The following is a 20,356-nucleotide window of genomic DNA, read 5'->3' as shown; positions in this document are numbered from 1 at the left end:
TGCCCTCTGCACAAAGAAGTTGCCTTGCCAACGTTATGCCACTTTCCTGGGGGCAGCCTGTGCCCACTGACTGCTAAAATAAGAGATCCAAGTGGCTTTAGCCCTTATCTCAAGAAGGACAACTCAGCAGAGCCACATCAGCCCAGAGAGGCTCATGAGACGGGCTGTGGCTTCTGTTGAGCTTTTCTTGTGTCCTGTCAATCCTGTCTTCCTCAGCCCTCAAACATATTGTTCCTTTGAGCTCTTCATGCCAGTCTCAGAGTATCTGGGGAACCTGCGCTATGACACTCTCCTATTAATGATTTATTATTTTTTCATAGTGATATGTGTCAGTTGTTTGGTTCATCCATCTGAATAGCATACTGTCATATAAACATTGCACAATTAGTTTTTATTCTCCTTTAAGGGGCATAGAGGCCATTTCCAATGTTTTTGATGTTATAAGCAGTGCTGCTATTTATATTTTCTAATATCTCTCTGTGAACACATGTGAGTTTCTTTGAGACATATCCCTGGAGGTGGAACTACTCTGAGTTAAAGGTTATGCAATTCCAAGTTTATAGAGATTACAAAATTTCTCTTCAGAGTTGTACTATCCATCAAGCCTCTTGTGAGTGCCAGTTGGTATTGTCAGGCTTTTATATATTTGCCAGTGCAAAGACAGGGAAATGGTATTTCAGTGTTTGAGATGCAAATACTTTGGTGACTATGAGCTTGAGCAAATTTTTATATTTGTGGAGGGTGGAGGCATAGGCCTCACCTGGGAATTGCTTATTCATTTATCTTGCCTTTTTTTGGTGTGCATGTGTGTGGTACTGGAAATTGAGCCCACAGCTTTATGCATGCTAAGCAAATGCTCTACAACTGAGTCACATCCTGAGCCCTCTTGCCTATTTTTAAAATAGGGCTTTGGTTTTTCTTACTGATTTGCAGGAGTTCTTTATGTTTAAGATGGAGACCTTGGGTTGGTCACATGCATTGCAAAATTATCTGCCTCTGGATTGTTTCTCTGTTAATTTACTTAAACTTTTACATATTTAAAAGCTGAGCATTCCTAATCCAAAATTCAGAAAACAGAAATGCTCCAAAATCTGAAACTTTTTGAGCCCCAACACCATGTCACAAGTGGGAAATTTCAGACCTGACCTTAAATGAGAGGTCACAGTCAAAACACAGGCACACTAAAAATATTATATAAAGTTATGTTCAGGTTTTGTGTACCAGGTGTATAAGAAGCACAAATACACATTTCGTGTCTAGACGTGGGTCCCAACCCCAAGACATTACATTATACGTTCAAAAATATTCCAAAATCTTCCTCAAAAAATAAAAAATCTGAAATACTTCTGGTCCTAAGCATTTCAGATAAGGGATGCTCAACCTATATAAATTTTAATTCTTCAGATCATTGAAAATATTTTTATTATTATTTTATAACTTATGGTTTTTAGATAGGAAGATCCTATTTCCTACCATAAGAACATAAAATATATTCTAATGTTTTTGACAAAGTTATTTTCATGTAGATATTTTCCTCATACCTAATTGTCCCATCCCATTTATTGAATGCCCATCATTTTCCCACTGGTTTCTAATGCCACCTCTATTGTGTATCAACCCATCTATTATGCTTGGCCATTTGGGACTCACCATTCTGTTCCATTAACCCACCTATTCCTTACAACATTACTTTCTAAAGCTTCATATTAAGTCCTTTAGATGATACAGCAAGTCCTTCTTCCCCACTCCCCACCCCCAAATTATCTTTGCTAAGTATGGGCTCTAGTACACCAAGTTAATTTTAGAATCAGTTTGACAAATTTTACCAAAACAACAACCAACATCAGCTTTGTGGAATTTGTTTGAATCTACGAACATTTTTTTTGAGAGAAAATTCATATCTTTAGAATAGTGTCTTCTTACTCTTGAACACTGCATATGTCCCTATCTTTATTATATCAATTTTTGTATCAACTTTGTTAATATCTTACAATTAGACTTTATACTTTTATTCATAAGAATTTTATACTTGTTAGATGTATTCTTTACTTCAAATTTTGACCTTCTTTTAAAAATTATTATCAAATGAAGTTAGTATAGAGATACAGTTGACATTAATATATGGATCTTGTAATATTAACATTGATCAGTTCTCCTTTTAATTCCAATAATTTGTAGATTTTCTTGAGTTTGAGAAAATCAACCTTCAAAGAGACACTTTATCTTTTATTTCTTACTTCTTTTTCTTTTTAATGGTTTTATGAGAGCATTATAGTTATACATAATAGTGGGATTCATTTTGACATAATAATACATGTTTGGAATATAATTTTTTTCCATTTCAGTCCCAAGTACTCTCTCTTTCCCTCCCCTCCTCCCTTACCCTGTTCTCCTTCCTCTACTCTATTGGTCTTTCTTTTACCTATTTACCATTTTTAAAATTTTCTTTATCTGTTGACAGGCACCTGGACTGGTTCCATCACTTGGCCATGGTGAATTGCACTGTTATAAACACATGTGCCTATATCACTATGGGATACTGATTTTAGTTCCTTTGGATAAAGACCAAGGAGTGGGATGGCTAGGTCAATATGGTGGTTCTATTTTCTAGTCTTGAATAATCTCCATGCTGCTTTTTTTTTATAGTACCATACTGACTAGGGCCTTTAATAAAATATGGGGTGAAAAAAAAAAAGAAGTGATGATAAATGACCTTGTTTTCACAAAGATTGGTCTTAACTTCTCACTATATAGTGTGGTGTTTATTGTAGGGGCTTATTAGTAGATACTTTTATTAAGTTAAGAAAGTTTCCTTCTATTTCTGGTTCTTATAAGACTCTTTTTAAAATCAGGAATAGTTATTGGATTTTCTTAATTACTTGTTTTTCCATAAGCATTGAAATGTTCCTCGGCCTCTAGTCTCAATCATCAGGACAACAGGGATTTATGGGAAGTACACCAGAAGGCTGTCCCTTTTCCTGCCTTTTCCTGTGAGTTGCTGGAAATGGGATCAAGGAAAGTCATTTTATGAATCCATCACAACCTTCTTGATGGTGGTAAGTAGGGAGAAATCTAGTTTAGTTCTTGTTGACAGGTTGAGTGGTAAACAATTGATGTTAGAATTAAGTAGTTTTTTTTTTTTTTTAACTTTCATTAAGAAAGCCTCTTCTTCAGGCTAATCATAAGGAATTAATTCTTCCAAAAACTAGGGATAGCTGTTTTCAAAAACTGAGATTATTAGCATGGGCATAGTAGAATGCACCTGTGGTCCCAGTTGCTAAGCACGCTGAGGCAGGAGGATAATTTGAGCCCCACAGTTCAGGGCTAGCCTCAGCAACTTAGAGAGATCGTTTCTTTTAAAAAATAGAATAAACATTGAGGTTACTGGCATTCTGGCACAGTGAGCACTGATTAAGCATGCAAGACCCAGGAAATGAACCTGAGTGCCCCTGGAACCAAAGGTGGTTAATGCCTACTCTTTACAAAATCCTCTAACCTAAGTTTAATCAGATACAGTCCCAACTTCTTTCCATTTATTAAAATTGGTCAAGAAATGACAAGAGGAGGATACCACAGCTTGCCTTCATAAAAGAAAATACACTCTATAAAACTGGGACCCACCAGGTAAGAGTGAAGGAGCACAGCACTCATGTCATGTAAGGGAAGAGAGACCACACTGGTGCTCAGATTTCTGGAGGCAAAAGGGGGAAGGAGGGTTGAAGAAATCCATGAAACGAGGTGACCACCCATGAAAGGATTCTCAGGTAAAATCATCCACATGCTTCTAAGGCAAACGGGGCTGACAGAGTGGAAGGAGAATATCCTTCCAAGCATAGGGTGAGAAGCCATCCTTCCAACCCACTTGGAGCATGGAGGAAAGTAGAGAGTGGGAGTGGGCTGGCAATCCTAGGAGCCCAGACTCCCCAGGGTCATGTCTTAGGACTTGTTCATAACCTTATGAGCCTTGTCTAGCACAAAGGGGACAAGACAGCCCAGTGGAGGTGTAGGAAAATGACAATGAAACCCAGATGCAAAACAAGCAAGAGGTGCATGTGTCTAGGCTCATTTGAACCTTCAGGGAACCTGGGGAAATATCACTGCCCAGTTGTACGCAGCTTCACATATGAGTTTCTCTCTAAGGGAAGAAATTGGGGACAGGGACTTTGTTTCCAAGTTGTGTAGGATAAGAGATACTATTGATTCCTATTATTCACAGTACTCATATTCCATATGAGTTTCTGTGAATACTGAATTAGGGAATATGGGAAATTGCTCTTAGGAGAAATACAGGTTCCTGTAAGCCTCTGGTCACATCATTTCCAATGATACATATAACATCTTCTTATGTGTCTTTCTGTTTAAAGACACCTTGTTTAATCTATATGGATGATTTATTAACAAAGAACTCACAACGAATATGCCTTCACGAAATTTTCTTAACATGCCTGTTTTCTCCATACAACACATCCGCTGTTGCACTCAGAAATAACAGGCAGTACTCCAACACTGTTTTGGGAGTGACTTTAAACAACAAAACCAACATAAAGCATGAAAAGGGAAAACATGTGGCCCTCCTGACTTCATCTCTACCCACGTGTTTTGGGAGCTGCCTGGACTTTCATTCCTTCTCTTTCCTCCTGACAGGGTCAATATGAAGGGCAGCACGTTTCCCTGGACTTCTTTCCCAGCACAGGACTAACTCCTGCAACACATTGGACTTAATGCCAGGGTTACCGCTTAAATATGGAATTGCTGTTTTCCCTCTTTTCCACTAGAGGGCGAGCTTCTTGACTGAAGTGGCTCATCTCTATCTCTAGGATCTAGGTCAGCATCTGTCACATAGTAAGTCTCCATAAATAAGGAATGGTGGTTGATTGGATAGATGGATGGTTGGTTAAAAGACCTGTTCAAAATGGCATAGCCGACAGATGGAATGACTCAAAGACAAGCCTACTTCCTGGATTCTTAATTTTGTCTCACCAAGCTTTAAAAATCTGTTCTCCAACCTCCTTGGTTTCCCAAATGACACCTACTATTGAAGGTTGCTACAGATGATGATGACATGCCCTGAGAGCTCCAGTTGCTCAGATGAAAGGCTCTGTCCATTGAGTACAGGAGATAATTTGTCCAGTGGGGTTTTTTTGTATCCTGGACTGAATGTTGCAGAACCAGCTAATGAAATCTACATTGTAATTAGGGAAAATATTCCAGCAGCAGGTTGGCGAGATAGTCATTGTCTAATTATATTTTCCCCAGTATTTTAACCCAATGGTCTAGAAAAATAATTTAGAGTTGTGATTTTTGTAATTACTTTTTTTGTAGCAGCCTGTTCAGAATTATAATAATCATTTAAGAGTTTTGAGAGCTTATGGGTTAGCTTCTATTTTAAAGCCTTAGAATAGAGTAGCACAGGAAGTGTCCAATATGCAAAAACAACACTCAAGACTCCAAAAGTGCTCCTCCCTGGGCATTGCCCTTGGCCAGAGGGAGCTGTGACTAGCACTGGAAGCCTCCCAGCATCTCATTCACTTATTCTGAAATCCCTGCAAAGTAGGTCTGATGATTTGCCTTATTTTATGGATGAAGAAACTGAGGCTAAGATGGGTTAAGACACTTGTCCAAAGCAATACCCAGAAATGGGGTTGAACTAGGACTTCCTCACTCCATCTTCAGTGATGACACACTCCATCTGTGCCACCAAGGGGCTTGGTCCTATCCCCTTCTCTGGACTGCCTTCACAGTTCCCAGAGACATTGATTCAATTCTTTAAACAATGTTTTTTGTTTATTTTTTTAAGCACTGAGGATTGAACTCAGGGCCTGGTAGATACTAGACACGCACTCTATCACTGAGCTATGTCCCCAGCCCCTTTTTTGGTTTATTTTAAAATTTTGAGTTAGGGTCTCCCTAAGTTGCCCAGGCTGGCCTCACATTTATGATCCTCCTGCCTCAGCCTCCCAAGTAGCTGGGATAACAGGCAACTGCTACCACCCCCTACTCTAATAGTGTTTTATTTTTAATTATTGTCAAACCTGGTTTAGGTGTTAAAGAGAACAAGGCAAAGTCCCTGTTTCCATAGAGCACATATTCTGGGGACAGAAGAAGACAGATAATGAGTAAACACATAAATATATATTAGGGATTGGTAAGTGCTATGCACAAAGGTGGGAAAGAGCACTATATGAAGAATATATGGAACAGGATTCCAGAACAGTACTGTCTTAGATTGGGTTCCCTGGGGACACACTCTGAACCTGAAAGTGCACCTAGAAACTTTACTGGAAAGCACTGTCTGGGGCAAGGACAGCAGGATTGGTCAGAGGAAGAAGCCCAACAATAATATGATTGTAACTGAGCTCTCAGCCAATCCCAGAGTGAGCTCTGCAGTTGAGAGGACCCTTAAGAGTTGCTCATATCAAAGTAGAAAGGAACAGGGGCTTATATCCCTGTCCCTGTATCCACCTGGCACAGGCCCCTGGCTATTGCTAGGAGTGATAGAGGCACTCCCTGTGGCCAAGGGCACTGCCCAGTGAGGAGCATTTTTTTGGAGTCTTGAGTGTCCTATCTGCATAATTGAAAATCCCTATCAATCCTCTCTGGTAGGGTTATTGGCAAATACCAAAGCATTAACTGACTAAGCGTCCATTGTCTGTCTTGTAAGAATGGACGCTTAGTCAGTTAATGCTTTGGTATTTGCCAAAGTAATCACTTTACTAAAAATATTGCTATGAGGATCAAAATGCTAAAATGCTGATAAATGACCATGTAGAAATATGCAAGAGATTAAATGAATGAAGTCAATTTATACTGTGGAAAAGTACAGGTTGGGTATGGGGGAAATTGTATTGAACAACTGGAACTGACATGGAGAGACAAAACATATGAGGCAAAAAACAAAGAATTCAAGATGCATCCTACAATGCCATTTGCTTTTGAAAAGATGTGTTTGTATCTCTACAGAAAGATGGATGGAAGGACATAACTCTGGAGCATTAAGTGTGGATGCAGGAGCAGACGCGGGGCTGGAACTAGTCTTGCTCAGATGTGAGAAGATGAACATAGACAGGGATTACAGACGGAAGAGGGTGATTGTATGGCAGTGTAGAAAACAAATTTGGGACTTCAGATTTATTCTAAAATTATAACATATGTAATATATATAATAAATATAAATATAATATTTACAATTATATAGTATACATATACATATAAATAGCTAAACAGTATATTTGCATATACTATATAAATATATAATATATATATTTACTATAAACATAAATATCTACTATTTTACTGTACATTTACAGTATATATAAACATATATATAATTTACTGTAATTATATTATAATTATATTATAATTTTATATATTATATATAATATAATAATATATTATATTATAATTTTCTATTCAGACTTGCTTTTTCGGGTGTTAGCAGCCTTGAGTTCAAATCATTGCTCTATCACTTACTAGTTCCAGTTAGTGGAACAACTTGGGCAGGTATTGTCTCTGAACCTGTTTTTCATCTGTAAAACGGGGATAATAATACTCACCTGGAAGAGTTATTGTGAGATTGGACAGGAGCTTCAGACACACATTCACGCGTGTCACTGTCTGGGCGGGTACTTGACATTCCTTCTTTCTCTCTCCAGAAGGAGCAAGGAGTCAGAAGAACAGTTTCCCTGGCCCCAAATGCACACTCTAGCATCAGACAGCTCTCCACACAGGCCGGTGGCCGTCGATTCACCTAAAACTCTTGTAAATCAGTGGCTCACTTAGTTTTGAAACTTTTCCATCAAACTAATACATGCACATAGTTTTTAAAAGGAAAAAAAAAAAAGTACCAGGAGGCTTATAATGAAACACAGCTGTCCATCTCCATTCCTTGATTGCAAATGCAGCTTCAGTTAAATAGTCACCTACGTGTTTCTAAACACTATGCTCATTTTACTATTTCCTATTTTATTAGCTACACATCATCTGTTGTCTTTCTATGGTGATCTAAGCATTTAGCATTCTTACAGCACCCTCCTCTCCCTCCACCGACCCCATATCATTACTCCTGTTTAATTGGAAATTAGGGTTCATAGTGTAACAACTGCATAAGTGGAATTTTTTGACTCTTCATCACATGCCATCTACCTGTCCTTTCATTAGTCTTTTCTAATACTCTTCTTTATTTATCTCATCATCTCCTCTTAGTTTCCACCTGGGACACTTCCAGGAATACGGCTTCTTGCTCTGAATGCCTGCCATATGGGGATTGTCTTTGGTTTTCTCCTGGGTAGAATAGTCTATGGCTTAGATTTGCCCCTTAGTTTTGCTGTTGGAGTCCATTTTTTAAAAAGGCACTTGGGATGCTTGTGTATAAGTTTTCTTTTTATATTATCTCCTGGATTCCATATGAGTTTGCAGTTGGTCAATAGCAAGATTGCTTTCTTCCTAGTAATGAACTTCACACCTCTGAAGTTAAACAGGTACAACCAAAGGGGTACATATTAATTTATTTAGCAACTGTGGACTGGAAAAGGCCCTGTCCAAGGATCTGAAATAAATAAGGCAGGTTTACTGTATTCAAGATTTTTTGTTATTGTTGGGGAAAATAGGTAAACAGGCAATGATGTGATGTGGCCAATATTATGTAGAAATTTCTAAAGAAAAAAAAAAGAGCACTGAAAGAGGAAAAAAGAAAAAAGAAGACATAACACAGCTTAGGGAGCTCTTAGAGGACTTCCTAGAATTGGGACTACCTAACTTGAGCCTGAAAATAAAGATTGCTTTTTTATTTACATATTATATTGCTACAAAATGGATCTAAGATATATCACAAAATTTTAATAGCTATTTTATATTAACATCTTTTGGGGCTCACCAACTCTGCCTGGATCCTCTTAGCCTTCTGCATTTCAAAACTTTCCCCATTAAAAGTGTTTGACCAATACTCAGCTGGTTCTTCATATGTGGTTATTGGACAGATGAATATCAGATACAGCAAAAATAAGGGGAAAGAAAAAACCTTTAATACATGGTCTTGGGACAGCTTCCTACATACACACACACACACACACAAGTAAATAAATAAAATTAATTCCTTGCTTCACCTCATTTGCAAGAATAAATTTCAGAAAGGCTAAAGAAAAAGATCTTTAAAAATTTTTGAAGACAATACAAGATTATATCTTTATGACATCAAAGTATGGAAAGATTACTTAAATAAGGCATAATACATAAATCATAACACAGACTGGTAAAATGGACACTATCAAATGCAAAATTTCTGTTCCACAAAAGACAACAAAGACACAGAGAATTGCCAAAAATTGATTTGCAGGACTTTGATTCTTAATGTCCAGTGTGGTGATGCATATCTGTATTCTCAGCTATCAGGAAGGCTGAGGCAATCACAAGTTCAAGTCCAAGCTGGGGAATTTAGCAAGACCCTGCCTCAAAATAAAAACAAAAATTTAAAAGGTCTGGGGATGTAGCTCAGTGGTAGAGCACCCCAGGTGCAATCCCCAGTAGTACAAAACTAAATAAATAAAATAATGTAACTTCTCTGAGTATAAGTTTCCTCTTCTGTAAAAAAAAGATAGTATACTTTTGGTCTATTGAGTGATATGACGATTGTAAAGCTCTTAGCAGAGTACATAGTTCATTGAGGTGCCTAGTGTGCTAAGTGTTGGGGCTTTCAGGATTGATGAGCTGATCTGTTCAGCTTTACCTTGGAATCTGATTCTTGGAGGATCAGACTAACACAACCACTTTATAAGAACAAGGGACCAGCCTGCAAGTCACTGCTTGTCTTCAATTATGTGGGCATTTGTTAGGTGGCAGAGAAGCTGGGCTGCCACGGTGCCTGACCTACTCTTCTACAATGAATGTTTACTATTATTTTCTTCTTACTTGAGAGAGAAAATTTTCACTCTAAACATGGAAAGAATATAAGGGAGAAATTAAAATTTTAAAATGAACTATGGTCCCATCCTTCACCCTTTAATACCTTATAGTCAAATGAACAATGAACAAACACTTACCTATAGGGTGATGAGTGCTATCATGGTTTTCTCTATCCTGACCTCTTATAGATCCAGAAGTAATGCCTCACGGCCAGAACTGCCATCTTCCAGTAATTCACCAAGATGATAAACACAAAGGCAAAGAGGGGAGGAACCCCAAATATGTTCTCTAGGCCTTTTAGAAAACACGGGGTTGTTCCTTTGGCCACTTAGATGTGAATCTACAAGAAGGGTGACATTGTAGACATTAAGGGAATGGATACTGTTCAGAAAGGAATGCCCCACACACGTTATCATGGCAAAACCGGGAGAGTCTACAATGTTACCCAGCATGCAGTTGGCATTGTGGTGAATAAGCAAGTTAAGGGCAAGATTCTGATTACTAATGTGTGTATTGAGCACATGAAGCACTCTAAGAGCCGAGACAGCTTCCTGAAATGTGTGAAGGAAAATGATCAGAAAAAGAAGGAAGCCAAAGAGAAAGCTCCCTGGGTTCAGCTGAAGTGCCAGCCAGCTCCACCCAGAGAACCACATTTTGTGAGAACAAATGGAAAGGATCCTGAGCTGCTGGAACCTATTCTCTATGAGTTCATTGCATAATAAATGTAAATAAATAAATAAATAAAGGCCTGTGGACTATAAAACCGATTTTCTTAATTGAAAGAAAAAAAAAAGAGAGAAAAAGTAATGACAGATCCAGGTGTGGTGGTACACACCTGCATTCCCAGCTACTTGGAGGCTGAGGCAAGAGGATCACAAGTTGGAGACCAGCCTGGGCAACTTGGTGAAACCCTGTCTCTAAGTAATATAAAAGGCTGGGGATGTAGCTCAATGGTAGAGTATTTGCCTAGCAGGCACAAGACCCTGGGTTCAATCTGTAGCACCACAAAAAAAAAAAAAAAAAAAAGGTGGGGAGAAAGGAAGAAGAAGAAAATCAACAGAACCCAGGTGAGTGTTGGCCTTCTGTGTTGGCCCACTCCTCAGATTCTATCACAGCTCCCCTATTATTGATTCGCCATCTCTTCCCAAGGGACCTCACCACGTCTATGGCTATGAGTGCCATGTCTATGCTGAAAATTCAAAAAAAGTTTATCTCTAGCCAAGTTCTTACACATCTACCTAAATGTTTAAATACTTTTTCAAACTTGGTAAGACAAAAAGTAACCCATCAATCTTTCTATATCCCTAAATAAATTTCTTTTCCACATTGACCCAGTTCAAATTGTTCTCAATCATTTGGATTTTCTGATTACTAACAACTGAAACCCAGGATAATTTCTCATACTTCCCTTCCTTATTCCTCAACCCATATTTATACTCCCATCAAAATACTTCCTAAATCTATCCAGTTCTCACTAGCTTCTCAATAACCACACCAGTCTAAAGCATCGCCATCTCTCACTTTGACTTCCACTACAATCACTTTCAGAAGTCCCCTGAATCCCCCTTTGCATCTCTTCCCTTCATGACTCTTCATCCACATCATTTTAAAATGCAAATCTGATTGAAATTTTCCTACAGGAAATCCTTGATTGGCATTCCACTGTACTTAAAGTCTCAATCTCTTACCGTGGTCCTCAGGTCCTAGATCCTGTGGTCTCCCCCATCATAATGGCCTTGTCTCATCCTCTTTGCTCAGCTGTCTCCAGTGCCGTAGGCCTCCTTTCAGCTTCCAAAAGACAGCAAATTCTCCCGACAGTAGCTGTAGCCACGCACTTGTCTCTCTGCCAACGCCTGTGCCCAGTCAGCCAGTCTCACCCTTTCAACCTTCTTCAATGTCATTTTCCCTATTGCCCCTATCCAAATCAGATCATTACTGGCCTCTTTTTCTCCTTCCCCATACTTAATAATTTTTAAATATTTGTTTATTTTTCTGGTCATTGTGCATACTCATCTTACCTGAGAGAGTAAAGCTTCCATAAGGGTAAAAACTATGTCCATTTCATTCCCTAGTATTTCATTCCTTGCTATTATTCTTATATCCAACATAGTTTACTAAGCATGGCAAGGGCTTAGTTAACACCCTGGCTGCACTGGAGACTTTTTTAGTGTCTTATAAATACATAGATTTTAGGGCTTCGACACCTATTAATCGGAATCTTTTGGAGGTGGAGACTGAAACCTGCTTTTTTTTTTTTTCTTTTTTTAAAAAACACTCCACAAGTGATGCATTCCTACGTAGTTGGCCCAGTTCTGATGTTTGGAGAAAAGTGTCCAAGAATATAACCCAAAAGAGATGGGTTCCAATTCTTCTCTGTAAATTTCTCAGGATGAGAAGGAGTTGGGAAAGTCATTTATTATCTTTATCCTTAGTTTCTTTTCCTGTAAATTTGGAGCAATAAAAATATCTTCTTCAAAGAGTAGCTGTGAGGTTCCAGCCCACAATATATTTTAAAACACTTCATAAGCTACATATTGGAAAAACATGAGAATTTTTCACTTGTTAAAGATTACTCTTTAGCTGGGTGTGGTGGTGCATACTTGTTATTGCAGGGATAACAAATAAACAAGAAGCCAGGACAGGAGAACCAAAAGTTTGAGGCCAGCCTCAGCAATTTAGTGAGACCCTGTTTCAGAAATTTAAAAAATAAAATAAAAAGGGATGAGGATGTAGTTCATGTAGTGAAGTGCCCCTGAGTTCAGTCCCTAGTACCAGGAAGGAAAGAAGGAGGTGGGGAGGGAGGGAGAAAGGGAAGACCTCTCCTGTGTAGGGTTTACCTCATCATCTCTTGACAATCTAGTTGGAGCGGATCCCTTATCCCTTTCTTTGCACTTCTAAAGAAGGACTAATGATAATAATTCACTGAGCCTTTTGGTTTTCCAAAGTTCAGGGCCATCATTACTTAGATACCATCATAACACACCCAGAGCCTCACCAGCCCATTTCCTGCTGGGGAGAAACTGAGCCCAGGCAGGAGCACCAATGCCCGTGGGAGGAGGAAATTTTCCTACAAGAGATCCTTATTGGCTTTCCTCCCTTCCGCTGCATGACACGGGCTGAGTCTGTGGAAAGTAACGAGGAAAGGCCACAACCAGGAACCGGGGGGACCTCTGGGAAGTTTCTTCTGCTCTTCCCATGCTAAATCATTTGCAAACATCCTCAATTATTTTGAGCTAGGACAATATCAAGAGAACCGGTTTTCCCTAGCAGAGACATAATGAAAATAAAAATAAACTCTCAAACTGAAACAATGTGCTCTGTAATCTGTGAAAATCCTTTCGTCTCCCTGACTCTCAGGTACTGTGTATGTGGAACAGGTGGTGGGCACAGATGAAGGTATAAACAGGCACATGAAAGAATCCACCTGCCTGCAAGACAGCTGCTCGGGGACACCTGGTTTGGGTTTTGGTGTGTAGAACCAACAAGCACCCAGTCTCTCGTGCAGATACCTTGACTTGAGGCTTCCTCCCAGGTCATATCTTTCCTCCTTTCTCCATTCCTCCTAGACTGACCTAGTGAATCACGTGAATCACGTGAGTTCTCCAGGGAAATGGAACCAGTAGGATGTGTATGTAGATGACAGATAGATAGATAGATAGATAGATAGATAGATAGATAGATAGATAGATGAAGAGGGATTTAGGGAATTAACTGACTCACATGATTATGTGGCAAGTCCCAAATCTGCAGGGTGGGTCAGCATGCTGGGACCCAGAGAAGAGCTGCTATTCAAGTCCAAAAGGTGTCTGCTGGCAGAATTCCCTCTTGCTTGGGGGAGGTCAGGTTCATTCTCTTCAGGCTTTCCATTGATTGGATGAGGACTACTCCAGTAATAGAGGTCATCTGCTTTCCTCAAAGTCTACTGACGTAAATCTCATTAAAAATTCTCTCTCAGAAATATCCAGAATAATGTGTGACCAAATCTCTGGGCACTCTGGCCCAGCCGAGTTGACAAAGAAAAATTAACCATCACACCTACTTCAGCCTCTCTTTATTCTCACCTGGACTATTTCCCCAGCTTCTAACAGGTCTGCCTGCTTTCTTTTGTGAATTTGTTCCTCTATTTGTTCACTCGTCTGAGAATCAGCTAATGAAGTACCTTCTACGTGCCAGGCATTGTTCTAGTGACTGGGGATGTGGCTATGACTAAGACTATATCTCTGCATTATTTGTGAAACGTACGTTGCTCCCTTTTCCATCCCTCCTAGACTGACCTAGTGCGTGAATTCATTTATTATCCAGTGTTTCAGAAGACTGAAACACTGGATAATAAATGAATGTCACATATAATTTGAGGTACTGGAAATATTAAGAGAAATAAAATTGGGTAAAGACATACATAGTGGTATAGGGGAAATCTCTATTTTATTTAGGGAAGTCAGGCAAGAGCCCTCTGATGAGGACTTTTTTAGTAGAAAGAAGTGAGGGTATGGCCATGTGAAGATTGGGTAGAACATCATTCTAACCAAGAGGAAAACATACATGCAAAGGTCCTGGGGTGTACAGAAGCTTGGAGTATCGTACGAATAGCAAAAGAAGACCAATGCGACTGCAATGGTCAAAGCAAGGGGGTGGGTGGGTGAAAACAGAAGGTGAGTTTAAAGAGCAGGTCTGAGTCAAGATCATGTAAGAAAAAGAGATATTAAGGTTGGACACGCAGCTTTTGGCCTGAGCGATAAAAAGGAAAAACAATGGTGGTGCCATCTACTGGTTGGGGACACAGGAAGAAGAACGGGGACAAGGTGTAGAATTTCAAGAGCTCTGTTTCCACCAATTTTGATGGGCTGGCCAGATACCCAAGGGCAGATATCAATTAAGATACTAGATAAGTAACTCTGAAGCTCTAAGAAGAGCTGACCGCTGGAGAGAGGAATTTGGTGTTATCAGATGTTATTTAAAGCTGTGGGGATGGATATGGTATGCCGGTCCATTTTTCTGGTACTAATAACACAATAACATAGACTGAGTGAGTTACAGAGAAAATAGATTTGCTATTTTGGTTCATGGTTCTGAACGTGAATGGTCCAGGGGCCACAGGTGGTGATGGTCTCCTTGCTGGCAGAGTCCCAGGGTGGTATAGGGCATCCCACAGAAGACAGTGCGTGTGTGTGTGTGTGTGTGTGTGTGTGTGTGTTTCCTTGCTCCCTCTTCTTATAAAGTCACCAGGATTCATTCAGAAGGGACCCACCCCAAAGATCTTATCTAGTCTAATTACATCCCAAAGATCTCACCTCTAAACCATAGTCAGATGAAGTTTACACCCTCTTGATGTCTCATGATGGGGATTAAATTTCAACACCATGCAAGACACACTCAAACCACGTCCAAACCATACAGAGGGTATAGATGAGATGGGGCAAGATGTGAGCAGATTGAGCCCTCCTTAGAGAACTGGCAGCGGGAGGGATCCAGAGCAGACTGAGAAGTGGGAACTGGGGAGATGAGAGGAAACCCGGGGAGGCCGGGCAGAGCCAGAAAGAAAGCCTCCTGAGAAAGTGAGATGTTCACTGTAGTGTACTGTGTCTTTCAGTAGGGGACTTAAATCAGTGAATTTTCTGGTGAATACTGAAGTATTTGGACTTCTGTCTGATATGTTATTTTGTATTTCTATTTCCCGTGCTCTGTTTTTTTTTTTTTTTGGCTTTTTTATTTCCTTACTGGTATAAATTCAATTTGTAACTGGCTTATAGGGAAATCTCAAATAGTTGAGTTTAAACATGATATGGTTTTATTGTTTCTAAGAGTTGCTTCCAAGCTACGCTGTGTTGATGCCCTTCTGCTGAGTAGCGGGTCCCTTAATGGCATCTGGCAGGATTACTTAATTTTCAACAACTTTTCGTTAATAGTACAGTTTAATTGTTCCTTAAAACTCAATTTTCTTTCATTATTTTTCTGAAAGACTTATTTTTCATTTTAAAGGTAATTTAATGGAAATTTTCAAACATGCACAAAAACATAAAAAAAAACCCTATTTAATTTTAACTTTGATCTTGTACCAGGTGCAAAGCTCTCCACCTCTAAAGGCTGGATAAGGGTGAGTAGGGGTCCTATTGTTACCACCAGATGTGAAGATTGAACACCCGGGAAATGTGAAAACAAGTTTTATTTAAAGAAATTTAACACAGACTTCTCTGCAGAGAAAGGGGCCCAGAGATGGGTGTCCATGGGATGGGGGTGAACCTTGTCCTTTTTATAATTTCCAGGTTTCTTACATTTCATGTCCCCTCCCTTTATACCAAAAATATGGTAAAAAGGCAGGAAAGGGACAATTCTGGGGGAGCCACCCAGGTAATACTCAATAATTCGCTGCTAAGAGGGACAATCTCCCCCGAGGCAGGTGACTTTTTGTTGTGGGTTAGGGGAGGGAAAAATGTCTGGAAGGTATTAACATTCCAAAATCCCTGAAGCAGGTGACTTTGGCCGAGGGAGGGGGGGATGTGTCCTGAAGGTATTAACATTCCATTTCCCTCAGAACCAGCATCCACCTTCTCTATTCACCTTCCATCTTCCCAACCCATGCAGATTCATCTCTGTACACTAACTGCCTGATCTTTTTTCTTGCTTCACTATCATGCCCTGTGGTCAAGGGGTCATTCAGAGATGCCTCCTGGGGGCACTCCTGTCCCCTTTGGAGATTAAGTCAAGTCTCCAGCCCCACCCCACATTGGCATGTCATGATCTCTTCTGATGCCTGTTCATCCTCCCCTCCTCTTTCCTCTGCTTGGAAAGGTCTCAGCCCATTCCTGTCAATATTATCCCTGAAAGCACCTTCCTTGCCTCTTAGGCACTGCCAGGAGGGGCCAGGGCCTCCATCAGTCCAGACTGGCAGCACCCACTCCCATCTCTTTCCAGTTTCCTTTCTTTGCTTCCCTCCCCCATCCCATATCCTATTTCTAATTGCATTTTATCCTGTTTATTTATTCATTTACTCATCTATTTATTTAGTGCATAAACAGATGAGTGCCTAATATGGATCAGACACAGGCAAAAAGTGGTCAGCAGGCAGGTGTGCTTTCTGCGTTTCTGCTCACAGTCTAGCAGGAAAGAGACATTGCGCACCTGAGGATGCTGAACAGTGATGTTGCACTATATGTTTTTGCAGACATGTGTACTCATCTTTTATATTCAGTTTAATCTCACCACCAGTCAGTCTGTCTGCATTCTTCAGGTTGAGCTAAGTGACCTCCTGTGTGCTCTATTAACATGCTACAGTCTCTCCCATAGTCCTTTGCACATTATAGTCTGTTTGCATACCTGTCTGACCCACAGCCATTGAAAACACCTGAGCAGCAGGTGTTGTCTCAATTCTATCTCATGCTCCAGCTCAGTTCTTGGTACACAGTGCATCGCAGTGAAAACTAAATAGAAGACCAGCTAAAATGAACACTTTCCTTATAGGGCCCTTCCAAGTATAATTTCTAAAAAATAACACTTCTGAACAATTTGAGAAATAAGTCCAAAGTAAAGACAGAAGCCAAAAGTCACCTTGACTACTAAGAGATACCATGTTGGAAGATGCAGCTTAGTTTGAGGGCTGAATGAGTCTGCAGGGAACCATATCATTAGGCAGATGCCCACCCAGGGGAGGGGAGAATCACCCAGGGAAGAAGAACAGTGGATCCTATATTATTTGTGGGCAGGCTTGCTTTCAAGAGGAAGATGGGCAGAGTTGAATAGAGCATGCCCAATTATTCCCCCTATGTTACCTAAGAGAAATTACCCCACCTTTTCAAAGGCCAGAGTCAGGGGAGGGGCGCCCTGAGTGCAACACTAATTTGGTTCTTTCACAGGAAGGAAACACCAGGCATTGGCAAGAAATGTTCCCCCATTATCGACTCCATTGTGCCCAGCATGTGCTAGACCCTTTTCCCTGTGTCAGACTATTTCATCTTTACACCGAAGCAGAGAGAAGGAGGGTCATTCGAATTTTATGGAAAAGGAAGCCAAGGTTCGTAATGGCTAAGTCACTTATCCAAGATTACAAACTGAGGAAGTGGTAGAGTCTGAATTCAGTTGTATTATTAATAATTATAGTTGAGATTTAGTTAGGTGCTTATGATATGGTAGACATGGGGATAAGCACATTAATCCCCACAACAATCTTACGGAGTAGGTTGTGGGTTTTATTCTTTTTTATAGGCTGATCTCACATAGCTCTCACCTGGGATTTAACCCAGGGATTTGTCCCTTGAAACCTTAGCTTTCAACCATTTGCCCCTTGCCTCCAGACTCTATCATTCCGGCCTCAGGTAAAATATGTAAAAAATGCACAAACACTGCCACTCCACAGGGAGCATGTTTGTATCCTCCAGCAAAAGGATTTCTAGGACACAGATAGCATCTCCAAGGTCTGGGTTTGAATCTTGTCACTTGTCAGCTGTAGGATTCTGACAAGTGGGTCTGCCTTTGTCACCTGCCAAGAGGAAATCATAATAACTCCATCAGGGAAAAGAAATGACTGACAGGAGACAAGCAGACATGCTTCCTCACGGCAGAACAAGACAGAAAGATTCCATGAAGTGACCTCTCAAGAGTCTCAGGAAAGAAGCGGAAGGAGGTTTATCTTGTTCCTTTGAAGGGCTGGTTCCTCTCTGGGTGTTTGTTTTGGCCCAGTGAGGCTGCTCTCCAGTGCCTGACCCCAGGCTAAGACTGGAAGGGACACTAGGGTCCCTGACTTAGGGGTAACACTTGGGTGCCACGATGGTAGAGAACACAGCAACCCTGAGCTGGGGTAGGGCGGGGTTTCTGAGGGTTACTGTGGGAGAGGCCTACCTAATTGCTTCTGAGAACAGGGGAGAGCCACTACCCCTCTCAACAAACCTGAAAGGCGAGTATGATCTTGCATTTCAGAGAAGTGAAGATAAAGGAACTAAGCAAACAAAACAGGCAATGGGAGGAAGTGAGTGGGATCTGGGCAGTGAAGGAGTAGAGAGAAAGGGTGAGGGAGTCCTTTCCCCCACTTTGCAGGTGGCCCATTCCACCTCAGATGGGTCTGGGTGGGAGGAGAGAGGTGGATTTTGGATGTTGGCAGCCTGGGTCCAAAGCTGGTACTGTCATGCCCAAGGTAAAGGGCTGAGGCTGCCTGAGTCCCAGAGCTGACTGGGAGGAGGGGCGCGACACTTAGCTCTGTGCTTCACTGAGAGAGCGGTTCAGTAAGAAGCAACTGCCGTTCCCTGAGCCTCGGTTTCCTTCTCAGGAAAATGAAAATGCTCTGCTCGATCAGTTGTTTATAAACTGCGATCCTAAGAGTTCTGGGAGTATTACTCAGAATCTGCACCAAGTCAGGTTCAGGTAGGAAAGAGAAACAGATCCAAACAGAGCAGCTGAATTTTCATCCATTTTACATAGTAGCCTTCTTCATGAGACTTTCTCCAAGCGTATGGGGGTGGGGAATGAGAGAGAGAGAATTTTGAAAGCTCTTTTGCTGAGTATTCTCTGAGGTCTCATCCAGGGAGCAGAGACTGACTCCAGGCTTGATTCTCATGACTTGGGATTTATTAAGTGGGGCACTAAGCACATATTTGAATGCCATGGTGCCATTTCTGAGAGACATGCCTTGATATCTGCTTGTAATATCCATTTTGTCCACTGCAGAAACAGACAGTAATGAGTTTGTCCGTGGCAGAAAGCCCCATGTCCATTCAATTCCTTTGTGCAGTGGCAGAGATGTGGGTTTAGCTGGACTCCTGACTCCCCAGAACAAGGTCACATATCCCAGCCTCCCCAACAGCCAAGTGAGGCTGTCTGCCTAAATACTGACCAAGACAGATAAATGGAAGTTTGGGGCACCATTGGTGGGTCAGACAGTTAAGAAGTGTTCCCTCCCCTTCTCCATATCTTTCTTCCCACTGGACAGAACACAGACATGGTGATGAGCAATCTGGGTCATGTGAGCAAGGGAAATACCCTAAAGAGGGTGGGGACACAATAGCAGGGAGTCTGACACACAAGCCCTGGATTGCTTCCACGCAGGTTGCCACATAAGTGAAAAATAAACTCTGGTCTCGTTTAAGCCACTTTTTATATGGGTTAGAATAACTGAAAACACGCACACACACACACACACACACACACACACAGAGGCATATAGGGAGTAAAAGTGGGAGTAGAGATCCCAGCAAGGAGCTCTTTTTTTTTAAAAGAGAGAGAGAGAGAGAGAGAGAGACAGTTTTTTTTAATATTTATTTTATAGTTTTCAGCGGACACAACATCTTTGTTTGTATGTGGTGCTGAGGATCAAACCCGGGCCGCATGCATGCCAGGAGAGCTCGCTACCGCTTGAGCCACATCCCCAGCCCCCAGCAAGGAGCTCTTGACATAGTCCAGGCAAAGACCATGGTGGTTTGGAAGCAGGTGGCAGCTGTGGAATCAGTGTGAAAATCAGGTAATGAAGATATTG

The 20,356-nt window shown here is 40.9% G+C and overlaps 1 pseudogene; it reads left to right on the top strand.

Annotated features, from left to right (window-relative positions):
* The first annotated feature begins 9,875 nt into the window (after nucleotides 1-9,875).
* Nucleotides 9,876-10,616, top strand: LOC124096836 (large ribosomal subunit protein eL21-like; annotated as a pseudogene).
* The last annotated feature ends 9,740 nt before the right edge of the window (nucleotides 10,617-20,356 follow it).

The sequence above is a fragment of the Marmota monax genome, unplaced genomic scaffold (genome assembly GCF_021218885.2).
Source record: "Marmota monax isolate L192 unplaced genomic scaffold, Marmota_monax_Labrador192_F-V1.1 WCK01_AAM20220418_F8-fsc00023, whole genome shotgun sequence".
In the NCBI taxonomy this organism is placed as follows: domain Eukaryota; kingdom Metazoa; phylum Chordata; class Mammalia; order Rodentia; family Sciuridae; genus Marmota; species Marmota monax.
The sequence above is the reverse complement of the archived record's forward strand: the minus strand, read 5'-3'. Positions and strand labels throughout refer to the sequence as shown.